This window comes from Aquarana catesbeiana, linkage group LG02, assembly GCF_042186555.1.
Source record: "Aquarana catesbeiana isolate 2022-GZ linkage group LG02, ASM4218655v1, whole genome shotgun sequence".
In the NCBI taxonomy this organism is placed as follows: Eukaryota; Metazoa; Chordata; class Amphibia; order Anura; family Ranidae; genus Aquarana; species Aquarana catesbeiana.
This window is the reverse complement of record NC_133325.1, coordinates 518642664-518662105: the sequence shown is the minus strand read 5'-3', so window position 1 is coordinate 518662105 and position 19442 is coordinate 518642664. Positions and strand designations below refer to the sequence as shown.

Genomic DNA, 19442 nt, shown 5'->3' with positions numbered 1-19442 from the left:
ACGTCTAATACACAATGTATTTAATTTTAAAATATTTAAAATATTCTCTATATCCCATTTGGGATAATTTATTCTGAATCTTATATCACTATTTGCACGAAATCACTTCATTCACTTAGATTGTTTAGTGTTATGTGTTACACTTATATATTTTGCTGCACTTTTATTTATATCACATATTGATTTAGTTCACTGCTTTAAAGTAGCGCAAGAGGCTTTTTTAGAAATAGTGCTGTTACTGTGTTTTTATGTATTCAAATGTTTAGGTGTAAATTTACTGACAGTTTGAAAAAAAATCTGTGATTTTTACAACTGTCTGTAAATATCAGTGGCTAATAATGCTGTCATGCTGTGTTGACTTTTTCGGTATAAACCAGGCAAATGGCATGTTATGGGTATTGTCGTTGTTTTCATATTGTGTTTATACTGTTTAAATATTGATTGTCTTAGTTTTTAACCACTTGACAACTGGGCACTTAAACCCCCCTCGTGACCAGACCAATTTTCAGCTTTCAGCGCTCTCACACTTTGAATGACAATTACTCAGTCATACAATACTGTACCCAAATGAATTTTTTGTCCTTTTTTCATACAAATAGAGCTTTATTTTGGTGGTATTTGATCATCTCTGGGTTTTTTATTTTTTGCGCTATAAATGAAAAATACCGAAAATTTTGAAAAAAAAACGCATTTTTCTTTGTTTCTGTGATAAAAATTTTGCAAATTAGTAATTTTTCTTCATAAATTTTGGCCACAATTTATAATGCTACATATCTTTGGTAAAAATAACCCAAATTAGTGGATATTATTTTTGAAAGTTAGAGAGTCTACAAGTTATGGTGCAAATCATAAAAAATTGATCACATCTGAAGTACTGATGGCCTATCTCATTTCTTGCGACCCGAACAAGTCAGGAAAGTACAAATACCCCCCAAATGACCCCTTTTTTGAAAGTAGACATTCCAAGGTATTTAGTAAGATGCATGGTGAGGTTTTTGATGTTGTCATGTTGTCATTTTTTCCCACAATTCTTTGCAAAATGAAGATTTTTTTTTTTCCCACAAAATTGTCATTGTAATAGGTTATTTCTCTCACATGGCATGTATATACCACAAATAACACCCCAAAATACATTCTGCTACTCCTCCTGAGTATTACGATACCACATGTGTGAGACTTTTACACAGCCTGGCCACATACAGAGACCCAACATGCAGGGAGCACCATCACGTGTTCTAGAAGCATAAATTACACATCTAATTTGTTGACTACCTATTACACTTTTGAAGGCCCTGGAGAACCAGGACAATGACAACGGACACTGACGTGGCACTGATGACAAATGGCACTGATACGTGGCACTGATGTGGCACTGATGACAGATGGCACTGATACGTGGCACTGACACTGATGTGGCACTGATGACAGATGGCACTAATACATGGCACTGATGACAGATGGCACTAATACGTGGCACTGATGACAGATGGCACTAATACATGGTACTGACAGATGGCACTAATACGTGGCACTGATGACACGTGACACTGATGACAGATGGCACTAATATGTGGCACTGATGACCATGGCGCTGATGACAAATGGCACTGATGACAGATGGCACTAATATGTGGCACTGATGACACGTGGCACTGATGAAAGATGGCACTAATACGTGGCACTGATGACAGATGCCACTAATACGTGGCACTGATGACAGATGCCACTAATACGTGGCACTGATGACACTAATGACAGATGGCACTGATACGTGGCACTGATGACACTGATGACAGATGGCACTGATACGTGGCACTGATGACACTGATGACAGATGGCACTGATACGTGGCACTGATGACATGTGACACTGATGACAGATGGCACATGACACTGACAGGTGGCACTGATGACAGATGGCACTATGTGGCACTGATGACAGATGGCACTTATATGTGGCACTGGGGACAGATGGCAGTGGGGACAGATGGCAGTGGGGATAGATGGCAGGGACATGACAGCAGGGACAGATGGCAGGGACAGATGGCAGGGGCAGATGGCAGGACAGATGGCAGGGGCAGATGGCAGGACAGATGGCAGGGGCAGATGGCAGGGACAGATAACAGTGCTGACACTTTTTTTTCGTTTTTTTTTTTCTGTTTACTTACCGCCGCAGCGGTTCGCTCTCCCTCCTCACATGCTGTCTCTGTGTGAGGAGGGAGAGCCGGCGATGAGAGAGGATCTCCTATGTTTACATAGGAGATCCTCTCTCATTGGCACCGCCGATCACACTGTAAACGGCCGCTGTCATTGGCCGTTTATGTCGATCTGTGACTGGCTGTGTCCAAGGGACACGGCCAGCACAAAACTTCCCCGATGCGTGCCCGCGGGAGCGCGCAACGTGGAAGTAAACAGGAGAACGTCCAGGGACTCCCTCCCGGCAATTGGAGTCCACGCTGTAGCCGTCTTTCGGCTATAGCGCGGACGCCTAGTGGTTAATAGGAGTTCTGTCATTTTTCAGATTATCGGTAAAAAATGTGCTCCGTCAGTACATTTTTCATGTTTTGTCAGTAAAAATGCTGTGGGAGGTTGACAACACTGTGTTATAATTTGCTCTTTTAACTTGTCATTCGTGCGTTCCTGGTTTCAATAGATTTTTATTGAGATTTCCAAGGTTTTACAAGAAGTGATGTTGGTATAGTCAGTAAGCTTAAAATCAAAGCATACACAACAGTTTCAGAGCAAGAAAATGTAGTCCTGAACTGGACAATAGAACCATATGCTTATAGGTATATTGCGGATGTCCACCTATCATGTCAGTTAAATAAGCACAACGTGATTCACACATTGGGAAGGGTTAGGGCCAGGAAAAGCAAGAGGAAGGGAGGAGAGGTGAGGGTAACGAGTCAGGAGACACAAATATATCATAATTCCAAAAAAAGAAAGAGTCAAAAGTATAACAATCACTAAGAGGCAGCATACGCTGTCCACAATTATTAAAACTTCAGTGATATCAAGACAGGCCTCAACTCGTCCTCGGGCTCAAAACCTGTCTGTACGGAGAACTTTTGCCCTTCAGGCAGTGTAAGTGTATGCCAGGTAGGCAACGAGAGAAGCATAGAGCTAAAGAAAAGAATCAAAGAGCATGTCCTGCATCCAGAATCTCCCAACCTTAAAACAGGTCCACCGTGTGTATAGCATTGAACCCTCTTGACTGCAGCCTTGACAGCATCAAGAAGAGACCTCAGAATACCATTTAGATAATTTGGTTGAGACTAGATACTATCGGGAGACCATGTTATAATTGGCCTCAATCAGCTGAATATTCAAAATGCCCTTATGCATTCTAAAAGTCCAGGCATTCCAGTCCTTGGTAATCTCCGTTTCTAGGTCTCCTTCCCAAGCCAGCCTATACGTGAGTTTATTGGGAGAGGATACAAAGCCTGGGAAGCATCCCAGAAGGGGAGGAAGGAATAGGAGAGAAAGTGGCACAAAATGGCCCAACAGTTTTTAGAGGGCATACACATCAAAAAGTCGATACGGAGAGAACCACAGGTTTGTGCCTCCAATCCCAGCCAGTCAGGTCTATACAAATCAGAATAAATCTGATATAGTTGTGTAAATTGAATGTCCCGATTAATATTTATGAAGATCGATGACTCCCAGACCTCCCAAATATGTCAGAGTGTAAAGTGTACGCCGAGCAAATCGACAACCCCTAGACCCCAAATAAATTGAGACTGAACTTTTTGTATTCGATTAGATTTTACACCTTTTGTGTATGATGAGTACAGTGGCTTGTGATTGAAATGAATGTCTTTTATTGCTCTACCTGTGCGCCTTTCCAAAGTTTGTGCATTTTGAAATTACTCTCTTTGGTATCCACCAATATTTGATTGACTTTTTCTATTGATTCAGTCAATTCTTTCGTTTTTCTATGAAAGAAAAATCGTTTTTCTCAATCCTCATATGATATAATTTTATTATCTTGATCTTTGTATTCTTAAAGCAAATGTTAAATGTGTTTCCCATCTGGTTTTAAAGTCTGCTATTATGTTTATGGCTGTTTTGTATTTGGAAACATGTAAATTTGTAGGAAAACGAAGCAGTGCAGCGCTATACTTAAAAGTCCAAATAAAGTCCTTAAAAATTAGAAATCGCATATAGATGGAAAAAGGATTCTCCTCTGGAATAATGTAGGTGCTCAAGAACATTCCATGCAGTGCTACAAATCCGTGAACCCACCACCGGCCAGCCAAACCGCTCACCTTAGCATATGGACCCCTGAACTAACAGATGGGTCAAAACAGCTTTTACCACACTCAGTGGGTAAGGATGAAGACTTGTCTAAGCAGATGGTCCCACGGTAATGAAAATGGCACTCGAAATTGCAGATCATGTCACATGAAATAAAAATGGAAAAACATAGTGCACACTGCGTGGCTAAAACACAGTAACATTTATTAAAATTCGGTACTCACAAACACGGCACTATGCCCTAGTGCTGGGATACAGGTAAAAATATCATCAAAAGAATATCGTGAGTTGAATGGTGGCTGCAGTGATGTCCAAAAGCTCCCGCACGCGTATCGTCCTCCTCTGGACTTTCTCAGCGGTTTACCGCTGAGGAAGTCCAGAGGAGGACGATACGCGTGCGGTACGCGTGCGGGAGCTTTTGGACATCACTGCAGCCACCATTCAACTCACGATATTCTTTTGATGATATTTTTACTTGTATCCCAGCACTAGGGCATAGTGCCGTGTTTGTGAGTACCGAATTTTAATAAATGTTACTGTGTTTTAGCCACGCAGTGTGCACTATGTTTTTCCATTTTTATTTCATGTGACATGATCTGCAATTTCGAGTGCCATTTTCATTACCGTGGGACCATCTGCTTAGACAAGTCTTCATCCTTACCCACTGAGTGTGGTAAAAGCTGTTTTGACCCATCTGTTAGTTCAGGGGTCCATATGCTAAGGTGAGCGGTTTGGCTGGCCGGTGGTGGGTTCACGGATTTGTAGCACTGCATGGAATGTTCTTGAGCACCTACATTATTCCAGAGGAGAATCCTTTTTCCATCTATATGCGATTTCTAATTTTTAAGGACTTTATTTGGACTTTTAAGTATAGCGCTGCACTGCTTCGTTTTCCATATGTCTTTTGAGGTTTTATATGTTTGCCTTTAGTGTTCAGCAGCTTGTTTACTTTGTGACAGTTGTATTTTTGCGCTGACTGTATTTTCTTTAATATGTAAATTTGTAGCCCTTGTGGGCATAGTTTGGATGTACTATAATACTTGTATCCAAATACGCAATATTACACCATTTGCTTTATTTTATTTCATAAAGTTTTCTCAGTTTGACAAAATTGTTATTGATATCTTTCTTGAGCCTTTTTGTCTACTTCCTGTTTCTGTTTTTGCTAAATATTAGAAATCAAAGCCACCCATTATAGCATGTTTACAGGGAAACAATAAAGGGAAAGAAAAAGGGGAATTAAATGATCCCAGCTTGTGTTTAGTTCAGTCTGTAACAGATTGCTTAGTAATGGCTAGAACAGGTGTGGCCTATATCACATCTGAGAAAAGTTGAAAAGTCTCATTTTGTTATGTGTTTCACACAGATTGGCAGAATACATTCTCTTAATAATTGTCATCTTTAAAGTAAATGGCCAGATCCATAATGCCTACATAGGGCACTGTATGTATTGGATGTTGCCCCGTATAACTTAAAGAGGAACTGCAGTCTGCTTACATAATTTGTAATAAAAACATCTTTGCCATTCTGAAGCTTCCCTCCAACCACTTTGCATATTATTTTATATATACTGTGATTCTGTACTTGCCAAATATGCTGCAGAAATCTCCCTCCACTGTCTGGCTGCATCCATTTTAACTGTGGGCAGCTGAAGCTGCTGCCTGTTCACTTCCTGGATTTACACAGACATGCAGAGGCACACCTCCAGCTCTGCAGATCTCATTGGCCCTCTTATGACTCATCCCCCTTCCCTTTCTGGCAAACCCTCATGAGAGAGAGAGAGAGCTGTACATGATATTATAAGCCTAGGTTTTTTACCAGACAAGAAACAGGAAGTGGACTGTATAGGGTATTTACTGGCAGAAAAAAAATGTTTTACTATCCAAAGTTAAAACAACAAGGGCAGAAGATTTAATAGAAGGAAGGTTGAAAAAATTACTGAAGTTCCACTGGAATACATGCACAGTTAATTAGAAATTAGTGCAATAGTTATTCTCCATATAAAACACCATATACAAGGCAAATTGTGCCACTTAAATGACTGTGACTGAGTTATTCAGTTCAAAGATGTGCTATATTAACAATTATTTCCTTTCTATGGAATCAACATTTCATGCAAAGAGAGGCTAGTATGCCATATGCTATATGCTTCTTCCATAGCCACTGTATATAACAAAGATTATATCAATTAAATTTAGTAAAATTTTGCTGGGCAAAGTGGTAGTAGTAGTTTAAACTGGGTGTGAGTAAAAAGCTCTTGGCTACCTGATTAGAAAAAGCAACATTGTCTATTATTTATAAGGACCAAACTGGTTTTATGTCCCATAGGTCTACATCTATCACTATCTAATACATTCTGGTGAATACCCACTTTGCAAAGAATACCCACTCACATGCAAAGATAATTGAAAATAACTTTTTTTTTCCTTTAAAATGATTGGATGTTTGAAGCCAGGAGATGTTCCTCTCATTCATTGAGCTAAGGGGAAATTCCTTTGCAAATTGGAAATTCCCTTTGCTCTATGAACAAGCTGTGCTCCTTTTCTTGTTGAAAAATATATATATATTTTTTTATCACATAGTTAAAAAAAGACACAAGTCCATCAAGTCCAACCTATGTGTGTGATTGTATGTCAGCATTACATTGTGTAACCTCTTTTCTTCTAATTTTAATGAGTGGCCATGTGTCTTATTAAACTCCCTTCCCTTTCTTGTGGGTTTACCAGTACAGTATTTGTAAATTGAAATCATCTGCCCTCTCAAGCGTCTCTTCTCCAGAGAGAATAAGTTCAGTGCTCGTAACCTTTTTTCATAGCTAATATCCTCCAGTCCACCCCACAAAATTGAGTTGGGGTGAGCAGCCATTTATAGGCAGTTTTGTATTCTATTAATGAATACAAAGCTTCCTTTGATTGGTAGAGTCAGAGAGATGTGCTGATGACCTCACATTCTCTGAGGCTTTTCTGTCATGTTGCTCTTTGTCAGGTTGATGGCATGTTTTAAACTTGTTATGTATGTTCTTATTGGATAATGGGGAAAAAATCCTATGCATATGTCATTTTTTGGCAAATACCTTTGTTCAATGCTTGTTTGCAAACTGTTTCTTTTTCCTCAAAAAACAACAGTTGTTAAATTACAGGACAATAAACCTTTAGTCATTATCATAGGTTATAGATACTTTCAGGTGATTGGACACTGACAAATAAAAGCTGCAGTAACCTCCCTCTATAACCCTTCCCACTAGTCTTCGTTTTTTGCTAGTTTTCTTCAGTTAATGGACATTATCTCTCCTGAGTGAGCTTACTTTCCCTTTTTTCTTGCTAAGGGTTTTGTTCTGTAGGATTCTTCTACCAAGATGTAGTTGCTCCATAGCCACTGCAGCTTTCATGTGCAGCTATAGGTTGACTGTGGTTGTTCCCTCCTAGAAAAAATTGTGGAACTAGCCTGTAATGTCTCCCTGTCTCTAAAGACCCATTCAGGGGTATAACCATCCAAGAGGGCAAAGCCAGGATGTGGGCCTGTCCCTTTTATTCATGCTCTGTTGCTGAAGAACTCTTCCCAGATATGTGGGGCTCAGTCCCTTTAAAGCTGGTCCCCAGTGTGCTAGCTTCAATCCCCATGTGTTTAGCAGAGTGCAGTCTGCAACACTTTTTTAAAATGTTGTGTTGAATTCATAGAGCAGTAGAGTCATTCTATTCAAATTTGGGGCTATTTTTGGGCCCCATTATGTCATGGTTCTGTTGCACGAAAACTGCTAATGCATCTGCCTGGCCTCAGACACCTAGGCACTCTGCACATGCTGGCACCATTTTGGGCTTCTTTTGAGCGACATTTTCCTTGTCAGCATCACTATTTCCTGGCGCTGATACAGACAGCACAGAGATCCTTGAATGCCACCTGGGTTTCCAACAGCCTACAATTCCAGGAAAAAAAATTTGACCCTCTTCTAATGGAGGCTGAGTACCCCTTTTAGGGACATTGAGCACTGTACATGGCAGATACCAAGGACAAAGATAATGGGTTAGGGGACCTCGTCTGCTCATATTCAGCTGCCAGCTTAGGTGGGTGTGATAGTCTCTCTCCACAGGGTCCAAGTCTCTCCTGTTCTGTTTCTGTGCCCTTGCTCTGGGGGTTTGTATGCCCCCTCTTTCTGACTTGAGTGGAATTTGATGCTACCATGTCTGACTTTATGGGCAAGATCTCCATCCTGTTCAAGGCTGTTGATCAAAGGAGCATACACAGATGGGCCTCTCGGCCTCCCCTTCAGGGCTGGTCTTTGGCTTTGCTCTTGCAGCTGCTGCACTGCCTGAGGAGGGAGGTGTAGAAGAAGGTGAAGAGTCTTCTGCTTCTGCAGAATCGGATTTAGACGAGGCATTCTGTTCACTCACTCTTATGCCGATCGCACATTCCGACAACAAAATCCATGTGTTTTTTTGGCTCAAACTTGTCTTGCATACACACGGTCACACAAATCTTGTTGGAAATACCGAACGTCAAGAACGCAGTGACGAACAACACGTACGATGAGCCGAGAAAAATAAAGTTCAATAGCCAGTGCGGCTCTTCTGCTTGATTCCGAGCATGCGTGGAACTTTGTGCGTCGGAATTCTGTACACACAATCGGAATTTACAAAAACGGATTTTGTTGTCGGAAAATTTGAGATCCAGATCTCAAATTTTGTTTGTCGGAAATTCCGACAGAAAATGTCCGATGGAGCCTACACATGGTCGGAACTTCGGACAACAAGCTTCCATCGAACATTTTCCGTCCCGATGATGTTTGATGCTTATTTGCATTTTGCATAGAATTGCTTGCATTTGCACAATATTAAATGTATGTTTCTCAGATAATAGGTGCAGGAACTCACCCTCCCCAGCCAACTCTCTGGCTGCAACCCCATTGGTCTACAGGGACAGAAGTAAAGGGGCTCCAAATCTGCGTAGGCCCAAAAGGCACAGAATACTGCATGTAGGAGCACATAACACACATGGCTCACAAAAGTGTATTCTGCAGTGATGAGGTGTGTGTATCACAGCTCACTTCTTCTTTCCCCCATCCACAGCTCACCTCTTCTTTCCCCGCTCCGCTGCTCATCTCTTCTTTCCCCCATCCGCAGCTCACCACTTCTTCCCCTGTCCGCACTTCACCACTTCTCCCCCTCTGTCCACAGCTCACCACTTCCCCCCGTCTGTAGCTCACCACTTCTCCCCCTTGTCCGCAGCACTCCTCTTCTTCCCCCGTCCCTCCTCAATCCTACACCCCTGTCCACAGTTTACCTTAGCAACCCCCACAACTCACCTTTGTACACCCTGTCAACAACTCAACTCTGCACCCCCCACCTGCCTCCCCCATCCACAATGTACACCCCCAGTTCACAAGTACAGCTTGTCTCTACCCCCTTCCACGTTTCACTTCTGAACCCCTATCTACAGATTACCCCAATCCACAGCTTTCATCTCATAAAACCATCCAACTTTTACCTCCTCACCCCCTGTCACATCTAAACAACTTGGCAACCCTCCCTTCCCAGCTCTTGCCACTGTATTACTGGCCCACTGGCCCCACTACTCAACTATCATTTTGCACAACCTTTTTCCCTTTCCAGCTTTCACAACTTCACCCCCCTCTTCACAAATTCACCCCCACTTCGGTTCACAGCTGTCACCTCCCCCACAGATGCCTCTCTGCACAGCCATCCCCCCTTCTTCCTTTCCTTCCACATTTTTCACTCACCCCCTCTCAATAGCTTGTGGTGCAGCTCTCAGTGGTCCATTAAGAGCATTAGGAGCTCCGTCCCCTGTCAAAAATATCCCAAGAAATTCTTTAAGTATGTAAATGGTAAAAAAGGGAGGGCAGACCATATTGGCCCCATAAAGAATGAAGAAGGGAATATGGTTACAAAGATGCTGAGATGGCAAAGGTATTGAATTTATTCTTCTCCTCAGTCTTCACGAGGGAATCGGGGGGCTTCAGTACTAAAACCTGCAGTGTTTATCCTCATGACACATCACAAGAAACACCTCCATGGTTAACAGAGGACAGAATTAAAATTAGATTCGGGAAACTTAACATTAATAAATCACTGGGACCAGATGGCTTGCATCCGAGGGTCTAGTAATAGCCAGACCATTGTTCCTAATTTTTACTGACAGTCTACTGAGTGGAATTGTATGAAGAGAAAAGCCAATGTAGCACCAATATTTAAAAAGGGCCCAAAATACATCCCTGGGAATTACAGACCAGTTAGCCTAACATCAATAGTATGCAAGCTCTTGGGTGGGATGATAAGGGACTATATACAAGATTTTAGTAATGAGAATGGTATCATTAGCAGTAATCGGCATGGATTCATGAAGAATCGTTCTGGATTTTGCAAAAACATTTGACACAGTTCCCCATAAACATTTACTGTACAAAATAAGGTCCGTTGGCATGGACCATAGGGTGAGTACATGAATTGAAAACTGGCTACAAGGGCGAGTTCAGAGGGTGGTAATAAATGGGGAGTACTCGGAATGGTCAGGGGTGGGTAGTGAGGTGCCCCAGGGTTCTGTGCTGGGACCAATCTGTCAGGTCCAGGCTCAGCCCTTCCTTCTCTGAGCTGGCCGTTCAGCTGTCGGCTAATTGCCATCTCCTATCTCTCCACAGTGACTCACCTGTTGATGTTATCCTGCTCGTCAGTCCTGCCTACATAAGCCGTCAAGCCCAGATGATCTCTGCCTTTGCCTTTTTCACATCTCTAGAGAAGCTCACCTGTGTTCCTGTTAAAGACTCCTGTTAAAGGCTTGCTTGGTGTCAGGGCTGGGCTCAGCCCTTCCTTCTCTGAGCTGGCCACTCAGCTGTCGGCTAATTGCCAGCTCCCATCTCTCTCCACAGTTACTCAGCTGTTGTTCATATCCTGCTCGTCAGTCCTGCCTACTTAAGCCGTCCATCACAGAGGAGCTCTGCCTTCGCCTTGGTCAACATCACAAGAAACATCTCCTGCATTCCTGTTTAAAGACTGGCTTTGCTGACATCCTTTCTGGCTCCAGATCCTGCTTGCTGTTCCACTACTTTGATCCCTGACTTCTGGCTTGGTTGACTGAACTTTGGTTATGTTTTGAATACGTTTGTTCTTTTTACTTTTATTATTAAACAAGTGTGATTTAACTGTACTTCTGTCTCGGTCTGATTTCATGGTTTCTGACAGTAGGTGAAGACCATGAATTCAGAAGATGCAGTCAATCCACTTGTTGGTAATATTATTTCCAGATTGGATAAACTGGATCACTGCCAAGATCAGTTCGCCATGGTGTTACAAATGCTCCTGAGTGGCACGGCTCACCTGAAATCTCCCACTGTGGCCGCCCTGATACAACCTATGTTGCAGGTCGATCCTGCTGCATGCTCCAGTCTCTGTGCAGGCACCCGCCTCGAGTATTACCGCTATAAGAGGTATGTCTGGTTCCGATCCGCTTCCCCAGTGGTTTGGGGGCGAACCAGTCCAATGCAGAAGGTTTCTCAACCAGGTTGAGATATACTTTGAGATGCTGCCCCAGGCGTTTCCCATGGACAGAAGCAAAGTAGGTTTTGTGATATCTTTGCTTTCTGAGAGAGCCTTGGCCTGGGCAAACCCTCTATGGGAGATGCAAAAACCTGTTGTCTTGATTTACCCCGAGTTCGTGGCTGAGTTTAAAAGGGTATTTGCCGTTCCTGCACGCCTTGCTTATGCTGCCAAGTGCCTCATGTCCATTGAACAGAGTACGAAAACTGTTGCCAACTATGCCATTGAATTCCGTACTCTGGTAGCAGAGGTTACGTGGAACAATGAGGCCCTCGTGGCTGCTTTTTCTCATGGTCTCTTTTATATCATCAAGGATGAGATAGCAGCTCGAGATATACCCACTGAGCTGGAGAAGTTGATGATGTTTGCCATCCTCATTGACTTCAGACTCAGAGAAAGACTCTCTTTTAAACAGCGCTTGCGGAAGCCTCCCATATGTTTGTTTCCGAGCTTTGCAGTCCCACCTGTGCCTCCCTCACCTCCCATGCCTCCTGGCACCGAGTTGGGCAGTGAAGGTGAACCCATATACTTGGGTTTCACGCGTCTCTCTGTGGATTAGAGAACCTTTATGAGGAGGGAGAGATTGTGCCTTTATTGTGGCCAGGCAGGTCACTTTTTGAAGTCTTGTCCTTCCCATCCAGGGAACGCCCGAACCTTGAGGTCCTGTCATGGACAGACCTTAGGTGGCGTTGTTTCATCCCCAGTTATCCAGAAGGATAAGCCCCTGGTTTCGGTCACCCTTTCTTGGGCTGAGTTGTCCGTCGAGATACAGGCTCTAATCCACTCTGGGGCTGCAGGCCTGTTCATTGATGCTGCCTTTGTATCAAAGCACTCGATTCCGCTGCAGCTGCGTGACACTCCACTTGCCATTGAGGCTCTTGACGGGAGACCTCTACAGCCTGCCCATGTGACTCATGAGACGGTTCAGTTGTCCATGGCCGTAGGGGCTCTTCACCATGAGATAATCCAATTCCAAGTTATTTCCTCACCTAAGTTTCCGCTGGTTATTGGTTATCCTTGGTTACAGAAGCACAACCCCTCTTTTGATTGGCTCCGTGCTGAGGTTCTCTCCTGTTCACCACAATGCAGTGAGACATGCTTCCAGAAAGTAGCCAAGGTCCTGTGCACCTCTTCACTCTCCTCCCTGCGTGAGGAGTGCTGCGATTTTAGCGATGTCTTTGACAAAGGTCAAGCCGGTAGCTTACCTCCACACCAGCGGTATGATTGCGCAATTGACCTTCAACCTGGTGCCATACCCCCTCATGGCCGGGTTTACCCTTTGTCGGTCTTGGAGGATAAGGCCATGGAGGAGTATGTTGCAGACGCACTTTCTCGAGGTTTCATCCGCAAATCCTCGTCTCCTGCTGGTTTCTTCTTTGTGAAGAAGATGAGCGGTGAACTGAGACCTTGTATTGATTATAGGGGTCTCAATCGTTTCACGATTAAGAATGCCTATCAGATTCCATTGATTACGGGGTTATTTGACCGCCTCAAGGGAGCAACGGCTTTCATAAAGCTTGATTTGAGAGGGGCATACAATCACGTGAGGATTAAGGAGGGCGACGAGTGAAAAACTGCGTTAAAATACCAGCACAGGCCATTATGAGTACCTCGTAATGCCTTTTGGCCTTTATAACACCCCGGCAGTTTTCCAGGAAGTTATTAACGATGTCCTCCGAGATTTGTTGCAGGTATGTGTGGTGGTTTGTCTCGATTTCCTTATATTTCCAAGTCCCTGGAGAGCCACCACACAGATGCCTGTCATGTGCTTCAGAAACTAAGAGAGAACAATCTCTATTGTAAACTGGAGAAGTGCGAGTTCCATTGTGAACAGGTTAAATTCCTGGGTTATGTCATTTCCACTGCTGGTTTTTCGATGGATCCAGAGAAACTTTCAGCAGTCCTACAGTGGCCCCAACCCATCTCTGGTCAAGCCCCTGACTGATATCACCAGAAAGGACGGTAACCCACAGAGTTGGTGCGGAGTCCATTAAGGCCTTTGAGAGTCTCAAGGCTGCCTTTGTTTCTGCTCCTGTGTTGGCACATCCTTATCCTACGTTACCATTTATCCTTGAGGTTGATGCTTCTGAGACTAGTGTTGGCGCCCTTCTGTCTCAACGTCCTACCTCTGAGAGCGCTAGGCATCCTTGTGGCTACTTTTCCAAGAAATTGTCACCTGCGGAGTGCAATTAGGAGATTGGTGACAGAGAGCCCTGAAAGAAAGGAGACATCTCCTTGAAGGTACCACTGTGCCGGTTCTCATTCTTACTGACCATAAGAATCTCACATTCTTGTCTGAGGCTAAACTTAACTAAGAATGTAAGGGCTGTTGCCTTGTCACAAGTCGGTTCTGGTTCCTGTGATTCCTCCTGATCGTATTCCGGCTATGGTTTGCACCAGTCTCACTTCTCCTTTGGGTGACAAAATTCTTCCTGCTCAGGTCCATGCTACTCCTGAGAAACCTTGTGACCGCTGCTTTGTCCCAGAGAGTCTCCGTACTGCCATGCTGCAGACTTACCACTCTCCCAAGGCAACTGGCCACCCTGGGAAGAATCAACTCGTTTGGGCCATTTCCCAACAATTCTGGTGGCCTAGTCTGCATGCTGATGTAACTGCCTTCATATCTGCCTGTTCCGTGTGTGCTCAGAGTAAGACTCCACGACACCTTCCAGTGGGCTTCCTACAACCTATACCCAATGGAGAGAGGTCCTGGACCCACCTGTCTATGGATTTCATTGTGGAGTTACCCAACTCCCAGGGCAACACAGTTATCCTTATGGTGGTTGACCGGTTCTCAAAGATGTGTCATTGTATTCCACTTAAGAAGGAGATCTTTCGTTTACATTGGCTACCCAAGGTGATTGTCTCGGACAGGGGTAGTCAGTTTGTGTCCCGGTTCTGGCGAGCCTTTTGTGCACAGTTGGGAATTCAGCTTGCTTTTAGCTCTGCGTATCACCCGCAGTCTAATGGGGCCACAGAACGAGCCAATCAGTCCTTGGAGCAATCCTTACATTGCTATATTTCTGACCTTCATAACAACTGGTCAGACCTATTACAGTGGGCAGAGTTTGCTCTCAACAGTGCCTTGAATTCTGCTTCCTGATTTTCCCCATTTATGGCGAATTATGGTTTCCAACCTTCCATTTGCCTGACTCATTTGTTCCGCAGAGTATTCCTGCGTTAGAGGAGCATCTCTGTGGTCTTCATTCCACTTGGGCACAAGTCCAGGAGGCTTTGCCTCATGCTAATGATAGGTACAGACTCCATGCTGACCACAGACGCCTGCCTACGCTATCCTACCAGGTTGGGGACAAGGTCTGGCTATCATCTCGCAACCTCCGACTTCGTGTTCCCTCTCTGAAGTTCGCACCTCGGTTTATTGGGCCTTTATCGTATTCTTTGCAGGATTAACCCAATGGCTTACGCATTAGACCTTCCTTCTAATATGTGTATCTCAAATGTATTTCATGTCTCCTTATTAAAACTTTTGGTCTGCAACCGCTTTACCACCTCGGTGCCTCGTGCTCGCCCTGTACAGGTTGAGAACCATGAGGAGTATGAAATACAGTCCATTTTTGACTCCCATAGGTTCAGGGGGTGCATACAGTACCTGGTGCATTGGAAAGGGTACGGTCCGGATTAACGCTTTTGGGTCTCATCCTCGGACGTGCATGCCCCTATCCTCCTCTGTGATTTCTATAGACGTTTTCCTCTCAAGCCTGGTGGTCCTCCGAAGGGGAGAGGTCATTGTGGAGGAGGTACTGTCAGGGCTGGGCTTAGCCCTTCCTTCTCTGAGCTGGCCACTCAGCTGTCTGCTCCTATCTCTCCACAGTGACTCACCTGTTGATCTCCTGCTCCTCAGTACTGCCTACTTAGGCCATCCAGCCCAGATGATCTCTGCCTTCGCCTTGGTCACATCTCTAGAGATGCTTTCCTGTGTTCCTGTTAAAGACTTGCTTGGCTGACATTCCTTCTGGCTCCAGATCCTGCTTCCTGTTCCACTACGATCATCTCTGGCTCCCTGACATTTTGGCTTGTCTGACTATTCCGGCTCCTGAACTCTGGCTATGTTTTGACTACGTTTACTCTGTTTACCGTTTTTTAATATTATTAAACAAGTGAGTTTTAACTGTACTTCTGTCTCAGTCTGATTCATGGTTTCTGACACAATCCTATTTAATTTGTTCATAAACAACCTGGAGGATGGGGTAAACAGTTCAATCTCTGTATTTGTGGACGATACTAAGCTAAGCAGGGCAATAACTTTTCCGCAAGATGTGGAAAACTTACAAAAAGATCTGAACAAATCAATGGGGTGGGCAACTACATGGCAAATGAGGTTCAATGTAGAAAAATGTAAAATAATGCATTTGGGTGGCAAAAATATGAATGCAATCTATACCTTAGGGGGAGAACCTCTGGGGGAATCTAGGATGGAAAAGGACCTGGGGCTCCTAGTAGATGATAGGCTCAGCAAGCTGCTGCTAACAAAGCAAACAGAATATTGGCATGCATTAAAAAGAGGATCAACTCCAGAGATAAAACGATAATTCTCCCGCTCTACAAGACTCTGGTCCGGCAGCACCTAGAGTATGCTGTCCAGTTCTGGGCACCAGTCCTCAGGAAGGATGTACTAGAAATGGAGCGAGTACATAATGACACATACTGACTTACTGACACATAATCACACATAGGTTGGACTTGATGGACTTGTGTCTTTTTTCAACCTCCCCTACTATGTAACTATGTATGTAACTACAAAGAAGGGCAACAAAGCTAATAAAGGGTCTGGAGGACATTAGTTATGAAGAAAGGTTGTGAGCACTGAACTTATTCTCTCTGGAGAAGAGACGCTTGAGAGGGGATATGATTTCAATTTACAAATACCATACTGGTAACCCCATAATAGGGATAAAACTTTTTAACGGAAGGGAGTTTAACAAGACACGTGGCCACTCATTAAAATTAGAAGAAAAGAGGTTTAACTTTAAACTATGTAGAGGGTTCTTTACTGGTATGCCCCGTACACACGGTCGGATTTTCCGATGGAAAATGTGTGATAGGACCTTGTTGTCGGAAATTCCGACCGTGTGTAGGCTCCATCACACATTTTCCATCGGATTTTCCGACACACAAAGTTTGAGAGCAGGCTATAAAATTTTCCGAAAACAAAATCCGTTGTCGGAATTTCCGATCGTGTGTACACAAATCTGACGCACAAAGTGCCACGCATGCTCAGAATAAATAAAGAGATGAAAGCTATTGGCTACTGCCCCGTTTATAGTCCCGACGTATGTGTTTTACGTCACCGCGTTCAGAACGATCGGATTTTCCGACAACTTTGTGTGACCATGTGTATGCAAGACAAGTTTGAGCCAACATCCGTCGGAAAAAATCCTAGGATTTTGTTGTCGGAATGTCCGATCGATGTCCGACCGTGTGTACGGGGCATTAGAGCGGAAAGGAGGTGGAATTCCCTTCCACCGGCGGTGGTCTCAGCAGGGAGCATCAATAGTTTAAAAAAACTATTAGATAAGCACCTGAATGACCACAACATACAGGGATATACAATGTAATACTGATATATAATCACACACATAGGTTGGACTTGATGGACTTGTGTCTTTTTTCAACCTCACCTACTATGTAACTATGTAACTATTTGAATAAAGCACCTGGATGCATACATCCATGGATCCCTAAAGCAGCACTCAAAATTTCCACTCGCCTGCTCGCATTTGGCGAGTGGAAATAAGCTGGGGGCAAGTATGGAGCAAGGGCAGACTGGGCTGGGGGGCAGGGAGGTCTGATGTCCTGTAAAAAGAGGGTTCACCGCTTCTACCAGAAGTGATCAGCCAGGAAACTGTTGGGAGGAGAGGCGGCTGGATCACACAGAGAGAGGATCTCCCACTCTCCTCCCAGCAGTTTCCTGGCTGATCACTTCTGGTAGAAGCGGTGCAGCCTTTTGTTTACAGGACATCAGACCTCCCTGCCCCCCAGCCCAGTCTGCCCTTGCTAAGATATCAAACGCCAGCCGCTGTCAAACAAAGTCCCACCTCCTGGACCGGCTCATATGATAGCACAATTTCTCAGCACTGCACCAGTGTGCTGTCTATCGTAGGAGTCCAGGATACGGGACTTTGTTTGACAGCTTTCAGATTCAAGCTATGTCACAGCTGGAGATTCTCTCTCTGTGTGATCTGGCTGGCTCTCCTCCCGATTCTATCCTGTGATCCCCATGCAGTGATAGACTGCATTGATGGGCACTGATGATCTCTGCTAGGCTGCACTGATGGCCACTGATGAGGCTGCACTGATGGCCACTGATGAGGCTGCACTGATGGCCACTGATGAGGCTGCACTGATGGCCACTGATGAGGCTGCACTCATGATCACTGATAGGCTGCATTGATGGGCACTGATGAGGTAGCACTGATGGGCACTAATAGGCTGCACTAATAGGCTGCATTGATAGACACTTATAAGCACTGATGAGGCTGCACTGATGGGCACTGATGAGGCTGCATTAATGGGTACTGATAAGGCTGCACTGATGGGCATTGATGAGGCTACATTGATGGGCACTGATAAGACTGCACTGATTGGCACTGATGAGGCTGCACTGATTGTCACCGATGAGGCTGTGCTGATGGCCACTGATGAGGTAGCACTGATAAGCTGCACTGATAAGGTAGCACTGATATGCTGCACTGATAGGCACTAAAAGACTGCACTGATGGCCACTGATGAGGCTGCACTGATGGCCACTGATGATGCAGCACTGATGCCACTGATGAAGCAGCACTGATGAGGTGGCAATGATGGCAACTGATAAGCTGCACTGATGGGCACTGATAAAGCAGCATTGATATGCTGCACTGATGGGCATTCATAGGCTGCACTATAAGGCTGCACTGATGGGCACTAATAGGCTGCACTGATGGGCACTGATGAGGCTGCACTGATGGGTACTGATATGCTTTATGTTAATATTGTTAAAGTTGTTGCTAATATTTATTTTTGTACTTAAATCTACATAAAACATTTAACAGTGTAATTTCATGAGATAATTTACGAGGGCGTGTTTAGGGGCGGAATTAGGAGCAGAGCAGGGTAGGGCAGGGTTTGGGTGGGGCAACTGGAGGGGAGTAACTCTTAAGGCCTTACTAGTAGCTCAGGACTTGAGCCCTGCTTAACTGCTTTAAGACCGGCCGCCGTCGTTTGACGGCGGCACAATGGCTCTCCTGCGTGAATCGCCTAGGTGTAAGGCGGCCCGCCCAGGCTCAGTTGCGGGGGTGCGCGCTCTCTCCCACTGCTCGCGGGCGTGCCCGCGGGGTCGGGAGGCTCGATGTCCTCTGGCAGCCTGCGATTGCCTTGTACACAGGCAGAACGGGGAAATGCCTATGTGAACAAGGCATGACAGGGATCTACTTTCCCAGTGGTCGGGAACCGTGATCTCTGTCATGACCCAGTAAGCCCCCCACAGTTAGAAGCACTCATAGGGAACACAGTTAACCCCTTGACCGCCTCCTAGTGTTAACCCCTACCCTTCCAGTGACATTTACACAGTAATCAGTGGCTATTTTTAGCTCTGATCGCTGTAAAAATGTCAATGGTCCCAAAAAAGTGTCAAATTGTCCAA

The 19442-nt window shown here is 44.6% G+C and overlaps 1 protein-coding gene across 2 annotated transcripts in view; it reads left to right on the top strand.

The window, feature by feature from the left end:
- CDK18 (cyclin dependent kinase 18) overlaps positions 1-19442 on the top strand; it is a 476627-nt gene that overhangs the window by 317905 nt on the left and 139280 nt on the right. The gene's annotated exons all lie outside the window — the stretch shown is intronic.